This window comes from Rattus norvegicus, chromosome 1, assembly GCF_021556685.1.
Source record: "Rattus norvegicus strain SHRSP/BbbUtx chromosome 1, alternate assembly SHRSP_T2T, whole genome shotgun sequence".
NCBI lineage: Eukaryota > Metazoa > Chordata > Mammalia > Rodentia > Muridae > Rattus > Rattus norvegicus.
The window spans coordinates 265,181,626-265,195,764 of record NC_141534.1 but is presented as its reverse complement, the minus strand read 5'-3'; positions in this window follow the sequence as shown (position 1 = coordinate 265,195,764).

Sequence of the window (14,139 nt, the reverse complement as noted above, 5' to 3'; positions counted from 1 at the left end):
GTGGGAATTTTCCTTCTAATACCTTTTGTAGGGCGGATTTTGTGAGTAGAAGTTGTTTAAAATAGACTTTGTCATGAAATATCTTCTTTCATCCATTTATGGCAATTAAAAGATTTTCTGGGTACAGTAGTCTGGGCTGGCATCTGTAGTCATTGAGAGTCTGCAAGGGCTGCCTAGGCCCTTCTGGCTTTTAAAATCTCTACTGAGAAATCTGGTGTAATTCTAATAAGTCTACTTTATATATTGCTAGGCTATTTTCTCTTCCAGCTTTTAACATTTTTGCTTTGTTGTGTATGTTTACTGTTTTGATTATTGTTTGGCAAGGGGACTTTCTTTTCTTGTCCAATCCATTTGCTGTTCTGTAAACTTCTTGTATTTATAGGAATGTCCTTATTTAAGTTAGGAATTTTTCTTCTATGATATTTGTTGGTTAAGATGGGATTCTTCTGCTCCCTCTTTTCCTATTATTAGTAAAGTTCTTTCCTATCTGTGGGACGCATGTTTTCTTTGTTCTGTAGAAGATTTTAATTTCATAAGACCCCATTTGTTGAATGTCACTCTTATTTTCCCTGCTGATGAAATTTAATTCAGGAAGTGGTTGCTTGTGCCTGTTTGCTAAAGCACGGTTCTTTTTTCTTTAGTCAATTTAGCACCAGGTGTTACAGGTGTTAGTCATGTTGAAGGTTTTGATCAATTTGGAGTTGTGTTTTGTACTATATTAAAGATAGAGATCTAATTTTATTTTTCCACACGTTGATATCCAGGTTTCCTGACACCATTTGTCAGAGATGCTGTCTATTATTTTATAATGTATGTTTTGGGCAGTTTTGGTATGTGTGTCAAGAATAAGGTAGGTATGGTTGAGTTTTATAGACTTATAGATAGGTCTTCTATTATTCTGTTTTTATAACTGTGCCATGTTGTTTTCTATGGTTCTGTAGTATAACTTGAAATAAGGTATGGTGATACCTTGTGCCATATATATATATATATATATATATATATATATATATATATGAATATATATACATATATATATGCATGCTTTAGTTTTCCTACTTCTATGTAAATTATTTTTTTTCTATATTTGTAAAGTATATATTTCTTAATTTGGGGACTGCTTTTTAATTGCAACATTTTCTCCCCTTTCCTTTCTCCTAACCCTCGCATGCAGCCCTCCTTGCTCTCCTTTGAATTCATGGCCTCTTTTTCATTAATTATTATTTTATGCACATGTGTATTTGCATATTTACATATGTTCTTAAATAAAACCTGTTGAGTCCATATAAATTAATTGTATACTTGTGTTTAAGACTGACTGGCCCTGGACAACCAATTGGTGTGTTCTTCCTTGGGAGGAAGGGACCACTCCCGCTCCCAGCTCACTCAGGTGTCCATAGTTCTTTGATTGGGATTGCATTGATCTGTAGGCTATTTCTACAATGTTAGTTCTTTCCATACAGCAGCATGGATCTGTCTTCCTGTGACATCATCAGTTTTTATTTCTTCATTGTCTTAAAACACATTCTTCATGCACACTAGTAGAGGGCATCGGATCCCATTACAGGTGGTTGTGAGCCACCATATGGTTGCTAGGAATTGAACTCAGGACCCTTACATGAGCAGCCAGTACTCTTACCTGTGGGCAGAAACTGAAGGAAAGTCCATCCAGAGACTGCCCCACCTAGGTATCCAACCTCTTCTGCAGACATCAAACCTAGACACTATTGCTGATGCCAAGAAGTGCTTACTGACAGGAGCTGGGTATCATTGTTCTCTGAGAAGTTCTGCCAGCGCCAGACCAATACAAATGCGGTTTTAAACAGCCAAGTATCAGATTGAGCACAAGGACCCCAGTGGAGAAGTTAGGGCAAGGACTGTAGGAGCTGAAGTGGTTTGCAACCCCAAAGGAAGAACAACGATATCAACTAACCAGACCCCCCAGAGCTCCCAGGGACTAAACCACCAACCAAAGAGTATATGGACAGGGCACCCATGACTCCAGCTGTATATGTAGTAGAGGACAGCCTTATCTGGCATCACTGGGAGGGGGGCCCCTTGGTCCTGTGGAAGCTCGATGACCCAAGATAGTGGAATGCTAGGGCACTGAGGCAGGAGTGGATGGGCAGGTGGGGAACACCCTCATAGAGGGAGGAGGAGGGGGGAGGGCATAGGGAGTTTGTGGAGGGGAATCTGGAAAGGAGATAACATTTGAAATGTAAATAAATAAATAACCAGTAAAAATACATTCTTAAGACTTTTGTTTCTTTGGTTAGATTTATTTCTAAGTATTTTATTTTTTGTTGTTATTGTGAATAGAATCGATCCCTTGATTTCTTTTTAGTTTGCTTGTCATTGGTGTATAAGAAGGTAGGTCACTGACTTATATGTATGCTAATCCTGTCACTTCGTTAAATGTATTTTTCAGCTCCGTGAGGTTTGTTGGTGGAGTCTTTAGGGATTCTTATCTACAGGATCATGTCATTTATAGACAAGGATATTATAACTTCTATTTGTACCCCTACCATTTCTTTCTCTCACATCTCTCTAGCTAAGACCTCAGGCACGATATGCGACATAGTGGTGTGGTGAAGAGTTGTGCTGAGTTTTTCTCCATTTCGTACGGTGTTGGCTAAAGGCAGGCTATAGATCGTCTTTATGATTTTGAACCATGCTCCGCCCATCCTTAGATTTTTTTTCATGACTTTTAGCATGAAGGGATGTTGGATTTCTTGGAGGATTTTTTAATTCTTCTATTGACATAATATATGATTTCTTTTTGTGTCCATTTGTGTGATGTATTGGATTTATTGATTTGTGCATATCAAAACCATCACCGAAACTCAGGAATGAAGCCAGCTTGATCGTGAAGAATGCCTCTTTTTGGTATGTGCTATTATTGAGTGCATCTTGCTAGTATTTCATTGAGAACCTTTCCATCTTCATTCATCAGGGGAATTGATTTGGATTTTTTTTTTGTATCCTTGTCTGGTTTTATTATCAGGGTACTGCTGGCCTTATAAAGAGAGTTTGGAAGCATAATTCATTTTCTAATGTATAGCACATTTGAGTAATGTCTTCTCTGAAAATCTGGTAGAATTCTGCCATGAAGCATTCAGAACCTGGGCTGTTCAGCCTGGGGGTCATCTCATTGCTAGTTATCAGGGTGTTATTTATTTCATCTCGTATTAATTTTGGTAAATTATATGCATCTAGAAATGTCCATTTTTGGGTTGGGGATTTAGCTCAGTGGTAGAGTGCTTGCCTAGCAAGCGCAAGGCCCTGGGTTCGGTCCCCAGCTCTGAAAAAAAGAAAAAAGAAAAAAAAAAAGAAATGTCCATTTTTTTAGGTTTTCCAAGTTCATGGAATATTGGCTTTTAAAGTATGCCTTTGTGATTTATGAATTCACTAGTATCCGTTGTAACATTTCCCCTTTCTTTTCTAATTTTACTGATCTGGGTATCATTTTTCTTTTTCTTCTGGTTAATTTGGATCGGGGGTTTGTCAATCTTGTTTACTTTGCCCCTTGTCACACTTATTCTTTCTATTGATTTCTTCCCACTCCTATTCCATTAATTTCACTTCTGATATTAATGACTTCTCTGCTGGGGGCCAGCTCTGGTGATGGCCAGGTCCTGTACTGGAGATAAGGTGTCAGCAAGGGAGGAGTAAGTCAGACATGGTGGTCTGCGGAATCTTGCAACCTGACTGACTGGCAGTCAGAGTGCTTCTTAATTTATCAGGACTCAGTAGGTAGGGATAGATTCATGTTGTCCTGAAACAGATCATATCGTTTCTGTCACCAAACACCTGTTTTTAACTTCCTCTTGGTCATAGGTTTAGTCATCATTTAAACTGTGACAGAACAGAGTTATCTTTTGCAATCGTTTTCCCTCATTAACCTCCTAACCCAACTTTTAAGAATCTTGCAGTTTTAAGGGCGCCAAGCAGGAAGAAAATCTCCCAGCCAGCCTGGCAGATTGCCATGTCCTAAGCAGTGTATTTAATCAGCTCTTAATGGTTAGGGTGTTAATTGTCATTAGACCCAAGAAAAATCTTGAGGCAAAGTTGCTACAGTTATTACTCAATTCCTGGCATAATACAATGTTTATATTTTATATATTTGTAGAATTCATTTATGCGTCCCATCTTGGTGTTGTTTCATTCCTTGGTCATATGATACCACGGTAGCCCTATGTGAGCTAACTTTTCAAAGAAGGGAGGTCTTAAAACTTTACTCCTTTATCATTTTTTCCATACTATTTTTTAATGTATCAGTCTAAACCCCTGTGTAGGGCAGAGATAACTCTGGCCAATCTAACTTTATTGATGTATCTGTACAATCAACAGGCATACCATATGTAGCCCCTGATCTTTTATGTTGCATAATTGTCTGAGCTTATGGTAGAAAGAGGCTTTTAATTTGATCTGCGGCCGACTTCTCTAGCCCATCAAATCTTATTTTTAAAGTTTTACTTTGTTCTGATTGTCTTGTTCCCGAGTACGTACAGGGGTAGATGTTCCGAGAGAATCTTGGATCTACAGTCTCAGAAGATCTCTGGTCTTTTCATGTGAGTCAGAATCTTCAGGGCACAAGGAAGAGCTTCAAGTAGGGCCAGATAAGGATATCTCCCTGAGAGCAGGAGGGGTGGAACGCTCAGTATTTTCCTGGGAAAGCTTAGAAGCACAAATGATTAACAAGATTCCTCACTATCCAATATCCCCAAGAAGTTCAAATATTAAAAGCCCCCCTCAGCAATGTAGAGATCAAGACCAAAAGTGACAGACCCCACAACAGTGACATGGCCTCAGCTTTGCTGGACCTTTGTCAAGTAGCCGTGCTGACTTTAAGACTTTTGCTGTTTCCATTAGATACAGCTGTGCCATTTTTCCATATGTTCAGGCTTTGGGGTTTGTTTTGTTTTTATGTTTCAAGGGTCATATGACATATCTTCAAGCTTTATTTAAGAGACTTGAAATCTTTTGATGTCTTTATTTAATGCTATAAACTTTTCTATTAGGACTGCCTTTCTTGTTCCGATAGATTTTGGTATGTTACATTTTCAGTTCTAGGAAAATTTTAATTTCTTTTCTCGTTTCTTCAGTGAGCCATTCATCATTAAACGCATGTTATTTAATATCTGTGAGTTTGCATGCTTTCTGTGGCATCTCTTGCTGTTGATATATAGCGTTATTCCATGCCTGAGCAAATATAGGAAATTATTTTACTATTCCTATATTCGTTTGGGGTTGCTTTCTGTCCTAACGTGGTTTATTTTCTGGAAGGTTCTATGAGCTCTTAAGAATGTATGTTCTTAAATGTTTGCATAGACCCTCTAGATGTCTGTCTCGCCCGTTTGATTTATAGTTTCATTTAATTCCAACATTTTTCTATTCTTTTTGTTTTCTTTCCCAGATGACCTGTGCATGGGTGATGTTAAAATGCTGAAATCTCCTACTATTACTAAGTTGGGATCAATATGGGACTTTAGACACAATCCTATTCATTTCCTGAAGGTGGATGCACGTGTGTTTGATATGCATATGCATGTGTGTATATGTAATTGTAGTATCATTATTGATTATTTCTTAATGGATATTCACGTATGCTTCTTAAAAATCAAACATTCTAGTTTTACATTGATTAGGAATACTCAACATATTATTATGGTTATTTTTAAAGACTTGCTGAAGTATCCACAGTACTTCTTAGAAGGGGGAACAGAATACTCACAGGAGGAAATACAAAGTGTGGAGCAGGGACTGAAGGAAAGGCCTTCCAGAGACTGCCTCACATGGGGATCCATCCCATATGCAGTCAACAAACCCAGTCACTCTTGGGGGTGCCGAGAAGTGCATGCTGACAGGAGCCTGATATAGCTCCTGAGAGGCTCTGCCGGAACCTGACAAATACAGAGGCGGATACTCACAGTCAACTATTGGACTGAGAACAAGGTCCTCAATGGTGGAGTTAGAGAAAGGACTGAGGTAACTGAGAGGGTTTGCAACTCCATAGGAAGAACAACGATATCAACCAGCCAGACTCCCCAGAGCTCCACCAATCAAAGAGTACACATGGAGTGACCTATGTCTCCAACTGCATATGTAGCAGAGGATGGGCCCTGTCAGGGGCATCAGTGAGAGGAGAGGCCCTCGGTCCTGTGAAGGCTTGATGCCCCAGTGTAGGGGAATACCAAGGTGGGGAGTGGATACATGGGAGGGAGTGGGTGGGTGCATTGGGGAGCACCCTCATGGAGGCAGGGGGTGGGGAGATGGGATGGGTATTTCGGGAGGGGAAACTGGGAAAAGGGGCCAACATTTGAAATGCAAATAAAGAAAATAATCAATAAAAAAAGGACTTAACTTTATTTTCAATTATATACACAGACATACACTTGTGAACTTGTGTGTGCATGTGTATGTGGTGTGTGTGTATGTGTGTGTGTGCACATGCAGGTGCAAGCACACACATGCTGGGATCCAATGAGACCAGATAAGGGTGTCAGATTCCTTGGAGCTGGAGTTACAGGTGACTGTGAGATGCCTATGTGGCTGCTCAGAACTGAACTTGAATCCCATGCGAGAGCAGTAAGTTCTTTCAACCCATGAAACATCTCTCTAGATCCTATTAGTACAACATTTTAACCATTAATTTTGCTGAAAAAAAATGACAAAGCTTACTTTACTATAATTGATGTGGAATCTTTTATCTTCCCCCCGACAGTCTTTATATTTCATTTATTTTTGAATTTTTCTTTTTTTATGTAAATAGAATTCTGGGTTGATTTTCCCCTTGAAGCTTTAAACATAACACACCATTCACCGTCTTCTTTCTTGATGTCTGACAAGAGGTCTGCTCTAACTTTTAGACTTGTTCTGCTGTAGGCAATACATCTTTATTCCCCTCTGTGCGCCTCTAAGATTTCCTCTTGGAAGCCATTGGAAAAAACTCTTGAAAATTGTGATATGGATTCTGGAGTGTAGGTCTCTACAATTGATGGCTTCTGGTGAGAGATGGGGAAGGTGGGGAAGGACTCAGTTTTCTTTAAGGAGCTGGCCACTGGGAGTGTGACCATGCTCTGGTGACTATATGGGCAACACTCATTGGATTTGGTTTTTTCTCTTCTTCTTTTTAATATTTTTCTATGTGTGGGGGTCACAAGGGTGGGGTGGGGTCAGACCTGGGAGAAGTGAGAAAAGAGTGTGATGGTGCATTTTGTTAAATTCCCAAATAATAAATATATTACCTTAGCAAAAGTGTTAAAGAGTATAAAAGCATCCATTTTTCTTTTATATGTTATACCTCAGAGCTGGTGAGATGGCCCAGCTGTTAAGAGCACTGACTGCTCTTCCAGGGGTCCTGAGTTCAATTCCCAGCAATCACATGGTGGCTCACACCCATCTGTAATGAGATCCAATGCCCTCTGCTGGCCTGCGGGTGTTCATACAGACAGAACATTCACACATACATTAAAAAAAATTATACCTCAATAAATCTAAAGTTTTGTTTTACAAGACAGGTTTCAAGACAGCTTTGCCCATCCTAAAACTGGCTTCAAATTTACAGAGCGTGTTGGGATTAAAGATATGCACCACCACTCCAGGCAACCCAAAACATTTTAGTAAAGTATTTTAAAATATTTTGTACAATAAGTTTATTCTTTGAAAATTAAAAAGGGTTTCTTTTTTTAAATCAGTTTAAACATAGTATATCCCTGCTTTCTCTCCTATTATCAGTATTTGGCATTCTCTGACCTTATTTTTTATTAGAGACTTTATTGTTTTAATTGCACTGATTCTAAACTCCCCTTTAGATATTTCTCATTTCTTTGTCATGCTTGAGTTTGCTTTGGCACTTTACTGTGTTTGTTTTGTGTTTCTTGTTTTTTGTATGCCTTGAAAGTTTCTTTTTGAAGATGTGATATGTCATACATGACAACAGTACTGAAAGCATGTGTGTGCATGTGTGCTCTTGTGTGTGTGTGCATATGTGTGTGTGTGCATGTAGACATGTGCATGTCTTGTGTGTATGTAAGTGTTCATTCATTCATGTGTGTGCATGTGTGTATATGTGTACATGCATGTGTGCACATGTGTGCATATGCTTGGAGACGTGCTTCCTATTCTTGTTTTGATTATTAGCATATTAATTATACAAAGCAGTGGGTCTTATGCCATTTCATTTCAAGTGGACATTGCCCTTTAGTTGTATCTACTCCCATTGGTTCCGAAAAGTCTCCCTTCCGTATTAATGTTTTTTTTTTTACAGAACTAGTTTTCTTCATTTTTAGAATATAACATATATTAAATAATTATTAGAGACAGTCATACATGTACTCAATGTATTTTGATGTATTCACCTCCAAATCTTCATTATATCTTCCCTTAGATCCAAGTCACCCTGTCATAACAGGTTTAATTTGTGCTGACCATGTGTACTCATGGTTGTGGGGCCAGTTGCTACGGTGTGGTCTACCTACAAGAAAACACAACCTTCAGGACTAACTGATTCTCCATTTCCCAGAAATCAACTGTCAATAGTTCTTTAGCTGGGGATGGGGGGTTCATTAGTCTATGCCCCCTCCAATTCATGCCTGTGAGAAAGTGTCTTCTGTATATGAGAGGGAAGCTTCAGTCAAGAAATCTCCTAAACAAGACCCAAAAATTAACAATGTCATTTGCACACATATGTGGAAATTATAATTAAAGAATGAGAAGATATGAATTTGAGGAGTAGGAGAGACACGGGTGCAATTGGAGGATGGGAGTGGGGATGATATATGTATGGTACTCCTGCATAAATTTATTAATAAATAAGTAAGCATCTGGGTTTAGCATGTGAGAGGAAGGATGTACCATTTGCCTCAGCTTGTGTTTTCATTTACTGTGGAGGTTCACAATTCCATTCATTTTCCTTCAAATAACAAGGAATCTTTCTGGAGGATGATTTTCCTTCTGATAGACATTTTAACCAGTTGTTCAGAGGGCTTCCACTGTGATTTTTCTTGTGCTTACCCTTGAGTGAGAGGGTTAAGATTTTTCTAATCATTCATTGGGCTTAGAGAGTAGATTAATTTACCAGAAGTATTTTGTTAGTGTCTGCTTCCTGCTAGAATCTGGGTTTCCCTGTTTGGCTTTGTGTCCTCAGAAACATGGTCTAGAGCCATGGCTCTCACCTTCCTTATACTGTGACTCCATTCCCCCCCCTTTTTTTATTCTTCTCTCATACATTACACATCAACTGCAATTCCCCCTCCCAGTTTTCCCTATTTCCCATCTCCTCTCTCCCCCCAGTTTGATTTCTCATTTCTCATCAAAAAACAGCAAGCCTCCCAAGGCTATCAACTAAACATGGCATGTCAAGTTATAAGAAGACTAGACACTTCCACTCATAGTAAGGCTGGACAAGGCAAACTAGTAAAGGGAAAGGGGTCCTCAAAGCAGGCAAATGAGTCAGAGACAGCCCTCTGTCTCCACTGTTAGGAGAACACCAAGCTACACAACAATAAAATATATGTAGAGGACCTAGGCCAGATCCACACAGGCTGCCTGGTTATTGGTTCAAATTCTGTGAGCCCCTATGAGCCCCATGTAGTTGACTCTGTGGGCCCTTTCTTGTGTTGTCCTTAATCTCTCTGGCTCCTATAATCCTTCCTCACTCTCTTCTGCAGGATTTCCTGAACTCTGTCTAATGTTTGGCTGCCAGTCTCTGTATCTGCTCTCATCGGTTGCTGGATTAAGCTTCTCTGGTGGCAGTTATGCTAAGCTCCGGCCTATGAGTAGAGCAACGTATCATTAGGAATCATTTCATTGAATTTAGTTTTTTTTTTTTTTTCAGAGCTGGGGACTGAACCCAGGGCCTTGCGCTTGCTAGGCAAGCGCTCTACCACTGAGCTAAATCCCCAACCCTTGAATTTAGTTTTTAAAATAATTCTAGGTCTCTGGGATATCCAGCCCATGATTTGTTGGGTTTCCAGGCAGCATCAGACATTGGCTTCTTTCCCTGACACAGGTCTAAAGCTGGGTCAGACATTGGTTGGCCACTAATAAGTTCTGTGTCACCTTTACCTTGATACATATTGTAGGCAGATCAAATTTTAGGTCAAAGGTTTTGTGGCTGAGTTGGTGTTCCAATCCCTCCACTGGGAGGGACCCTTGCCTGGTTACAGAAGATGACTGGTTCAGGCTCCATATTCGTTGCTAGGGTCTCTTCTGGCTTCCTGGGAGTTTACACTGCACTAGGTTTCTACCTCACCCTCAAATGCTCCCACCTCCAGCCATCACTCCCAGTACTCTCTCTCTCTCTCTCTCTCTCTCTCTCTCTCTCTCTCTCTCTCTCTCTCTCTCTCTCTCTCTCCACTTTCCACCTGATCCCTCCTGTTCCCATCCCCGAACAACCTCAAGAAATGTATGGGCAACTGGAAGGAACTAGATAAAAATCATCCTGAGGTAACAGACCCAGAAAGACAAACATGGATATACTCACATATAGTTGAACATTAGCTGTAAAAAGCAATCCTGCTACATTCCACAGATCCAGAGAGGCTAAGTAACAAGGAGGGCTCAAGATGCACGGATCTCACTGTGATATTTTATTATACTTTCTCATGTTGTGGTTACCCCCAACTATAAAACTATTTTTGTTGCTACTTCATATATATAATTTTTCTACTGCTATGAATTATAATGTAAATACCTGATACGCAGATGGTGTTGGGTGATTCCTGTGAAAGTGTTGTTTGACCCTCACCTCCACCCCAGCTCAAGGAATCACCACCCACAGATTGAGAACTGCTGGTCCAGAGGATAACAGAGCTGATAACATAAACCAGTGATTATTATAATTTTCTCTGACTTAGGATAGAAGGACTGTGACGAAGACATTAAAGAATGGAATTCGGAGTCGTCTACCACACTTTCTTATGTCCACATTTGACTTCTTAAATTAGCCTTTAAATATACACCCTGTTGTGATTACCAAATGCCTTAGGACATCGCTAATGACTCTTGGCAGCCAGCGGAGTCCTGTGTACAGTGGTGCAGCCAGCCATCACTTTCACAGAGCACGGCATCCATTTGCCATTGTGTGCTTGGGTGTCCTTCACTTGCTTGTCCTGGTATTGGAATCTAGATTATTCTCATCTCTTATACAGTAACGTGGATTATATCATTTTGAAAAGTAAGGTTTCGACTCATGAGATGCGTGGTATCACTCAGGGCTCAGGGATGGAATAAAATGAAAGCCTTGGATACAAGGTGAAGATATGCGTAGGAGACCAGATACAGTATTTGACTGAGAAAGAGATGAAACAGGTTGGGCTTTCCTTACGTCCATTGTTGTATAGCACTGCCATACTGTTGCTAATGTAGTTTGTAAGATTAATATGTAAGGTTTTGTTATTACAGGCTGTAACTTAACTAAGAAATGGATTTGAATCTTTAGTAAATATCAATACAAGACCAGTGTGGAAACAAGTAGAACTGCCATTGTTCCCCATGGATACTCTAAAGCGAGCATCTTGATCAGCACGCAGGGAACGTCCCAGAAAGAGAGTCAGATTATGGTGATGTTCTGCAAACTCAGGATGTATTTCTTTCTTTTTTTTTTTTTTTTTTTTTTTATTAACTTGAGTATTTCTTATATACATTTCGAGTGTTATTCCCTTTCCCGGTTTCCGGGCAAACATCCCCCTCCCCCCTCCCCTTCCTTATGGGTGTTCCCCTCCCAACCCTCCCCCCATTGCCGCCCTCCCCCCATAGACTAGTTCACTGTGGGTTCAGTCTTAGCAGGACCCAGGGCTTCCCCTTCCACTGGTGCTCTTACTAGGATATTCATTGCTACCGATGGGGTCAGAGTCCAGGGTCAGTCCATGTATAGTCTTTAGGTAGTGGCTTAGTCCCTGGAAGCTCTGGTTGCTTGGCATTGTTGTACTTTTGGGGTCTCGAGCCCCTTCAAGCTCTTCCAGTTCTTTCTCTGATTCCTTCAATAGGGGACCTATTCTCAGTTCAGTGGTTTGCTGCTGGCATTCGCCTCTATATTTGCTGTATTCTGGCTGTGTCTCTCAGGAGCGATCTACATCCGGCTCCTGTCGGTCTGCACTTCTTTGCTTCATCCATCTTGTCTAATTGGGTGGCTGTATATGTATGGGCCACATGTGGGGCAGGCTCTGAATGGGTGTTCCTTCAGTCTCTGTTTTAATCTTTGCCTCTCCCTTCCCTGCCAAGGGTATTCTTTTTCCTCATTTAAAGAAGGAGTGAAGCATTCACATTTTGATCATCCGTCTTGAGTTTCGTTTGTTCTAGGGATCCAGGGTAATTCAAGCATTTGGGCTAATAGCCACTTATCAATGAGTGCATACCATGTATGTCTTTCTGTGATTGGGTTAGCTCACTCAGGATGATATTTTCCAGTTCCAACCATTTGCCTACGAATTTCATAAACTCGTTGTTTTTGATAGCTGAGTAATATTCCATTGTGTAGATGTACCACATTTTCTGTATCCATTCCTCTGTTGAAGGGCATCTGGGTTCTTTCCAGCTTCTGGCTATTATAAATAAGGCTGCGATGAACATAGTGGAGCACGTGTCTCTTTTATATGTTGAGGCATCTTTTGGGTATATGCCCAAGAGAGGTATAGCTGGATCATCAGGCAGTTCAATGTCCAATTTTCTGAGGAACCTCCAGACTGATTTCCAGAATGGTTTTACCAGTCTGCAATCCCACCAACAATGGAGGAGTGTTCCTCTTTCTCCACATCCTCGCCAGCATCTGCTGTCACCTGAGTTTTTGATCTTAGCCAATCGCACTGGTGTGAGGTGAAATCTCAGGGTTGTTTTGATTTGCATTTCCCTTATGACTAAAGATGTTGAACATTTCTTTAGGTGTTTCTCAGCCATTCGGCATTCCTCAGCTGTGAATTCTTTGTTTAGCTCTGAACCCCATTTTTTAATAGGGTTATTTGTTTCCCTGCGGTCTAACTTCTTGAGTTCTTTGTATATTTTGGAAATAAGGCCTCTATCTGTTGTAGGATTGGTAAAGATCTTTTCCCAATCTGTTGGTTGCCGTTTTGTCCTAACCACAGTGTCCTTTGCCTTACAGAAGCTTTGCAGTTTTATGAGATCCCATTTGTCGATTCTTGATCTTAGAGCATAAGCCATTGGTGTTTTGTTCAGGAAATTTTTTCCAGTGCCCATGTGTTCCAGATGCTTCCCTAGTTTTTCTTCTATTAGTTTGAGTGTGTCTTGTTTGATGTGGAGGTCCTTGATCCACTTGGACTTAAGCTTTGTACAGGGTGATAAGGATGGATCGATCTGCATTCTTCTACATGTTGCCCTCCAGTTGAACCAGCACCATTTGCTGAAAATACTATCTTTTTTCCATTGGATGGTTTTGGCTCCTTTGTCAAAAATCAAGTGACCATAGGTGTGTGGGTTCATTTCTGGGTCTTCAATTCTATTCCATTGGTCTATCTGTCTGTCTCTGTACCAATACCATGCAGTTTTTATCACTATTGCTCTGTAATACTGCTTGAGTTCAGGGATAGTGATTCCCCCTGAAGTCCTTTTATTGTTGAGGATAGCTTTAGCTATCCTAGGTTTTTTGTTATTCCAGATGAATTTGCAAATTGTTCTGTCTAACTCTTTGAAGAATTGGATTGGTATTTTGATGGGGATTGCATTGAATCTGTAGATTGCTTTTGGTAAAATGGCCATTTTTACCATATTAATCCTGCCAATCCATGAGCATGGGAGATCTTTCCATCTTCTGAGGTCTTCTTCAATTTCTTTCCTCAGTGTCTTGAAGTTCTTATTGTACAGATCTTTTACTTGCTTGGTTAAAGTCACACCGAGGTACTTTATATTATTTGGGTCTATTATGAAGGGTGTCGTTTCCCTAATTTCTTTCTCGGCTTGTTTCTCTTTTGTATAGAGGAAGGCAACTGATTTATTTGAGTTAATTTTATACCCAGCCACTTTGCTGAAGTTGTTTATCAGCTTTAGTAGTTCTCTGGTGGAACTTTTGGGATCACTTAAATATACTATCATGTCATCTGCAAATAGTGATATTTTGACCTCTTCTTTTCCGATCTGTATCCCTTTGATCTCCTTTTGTTGTCTGATTGCTCTGGCTAGAACTTC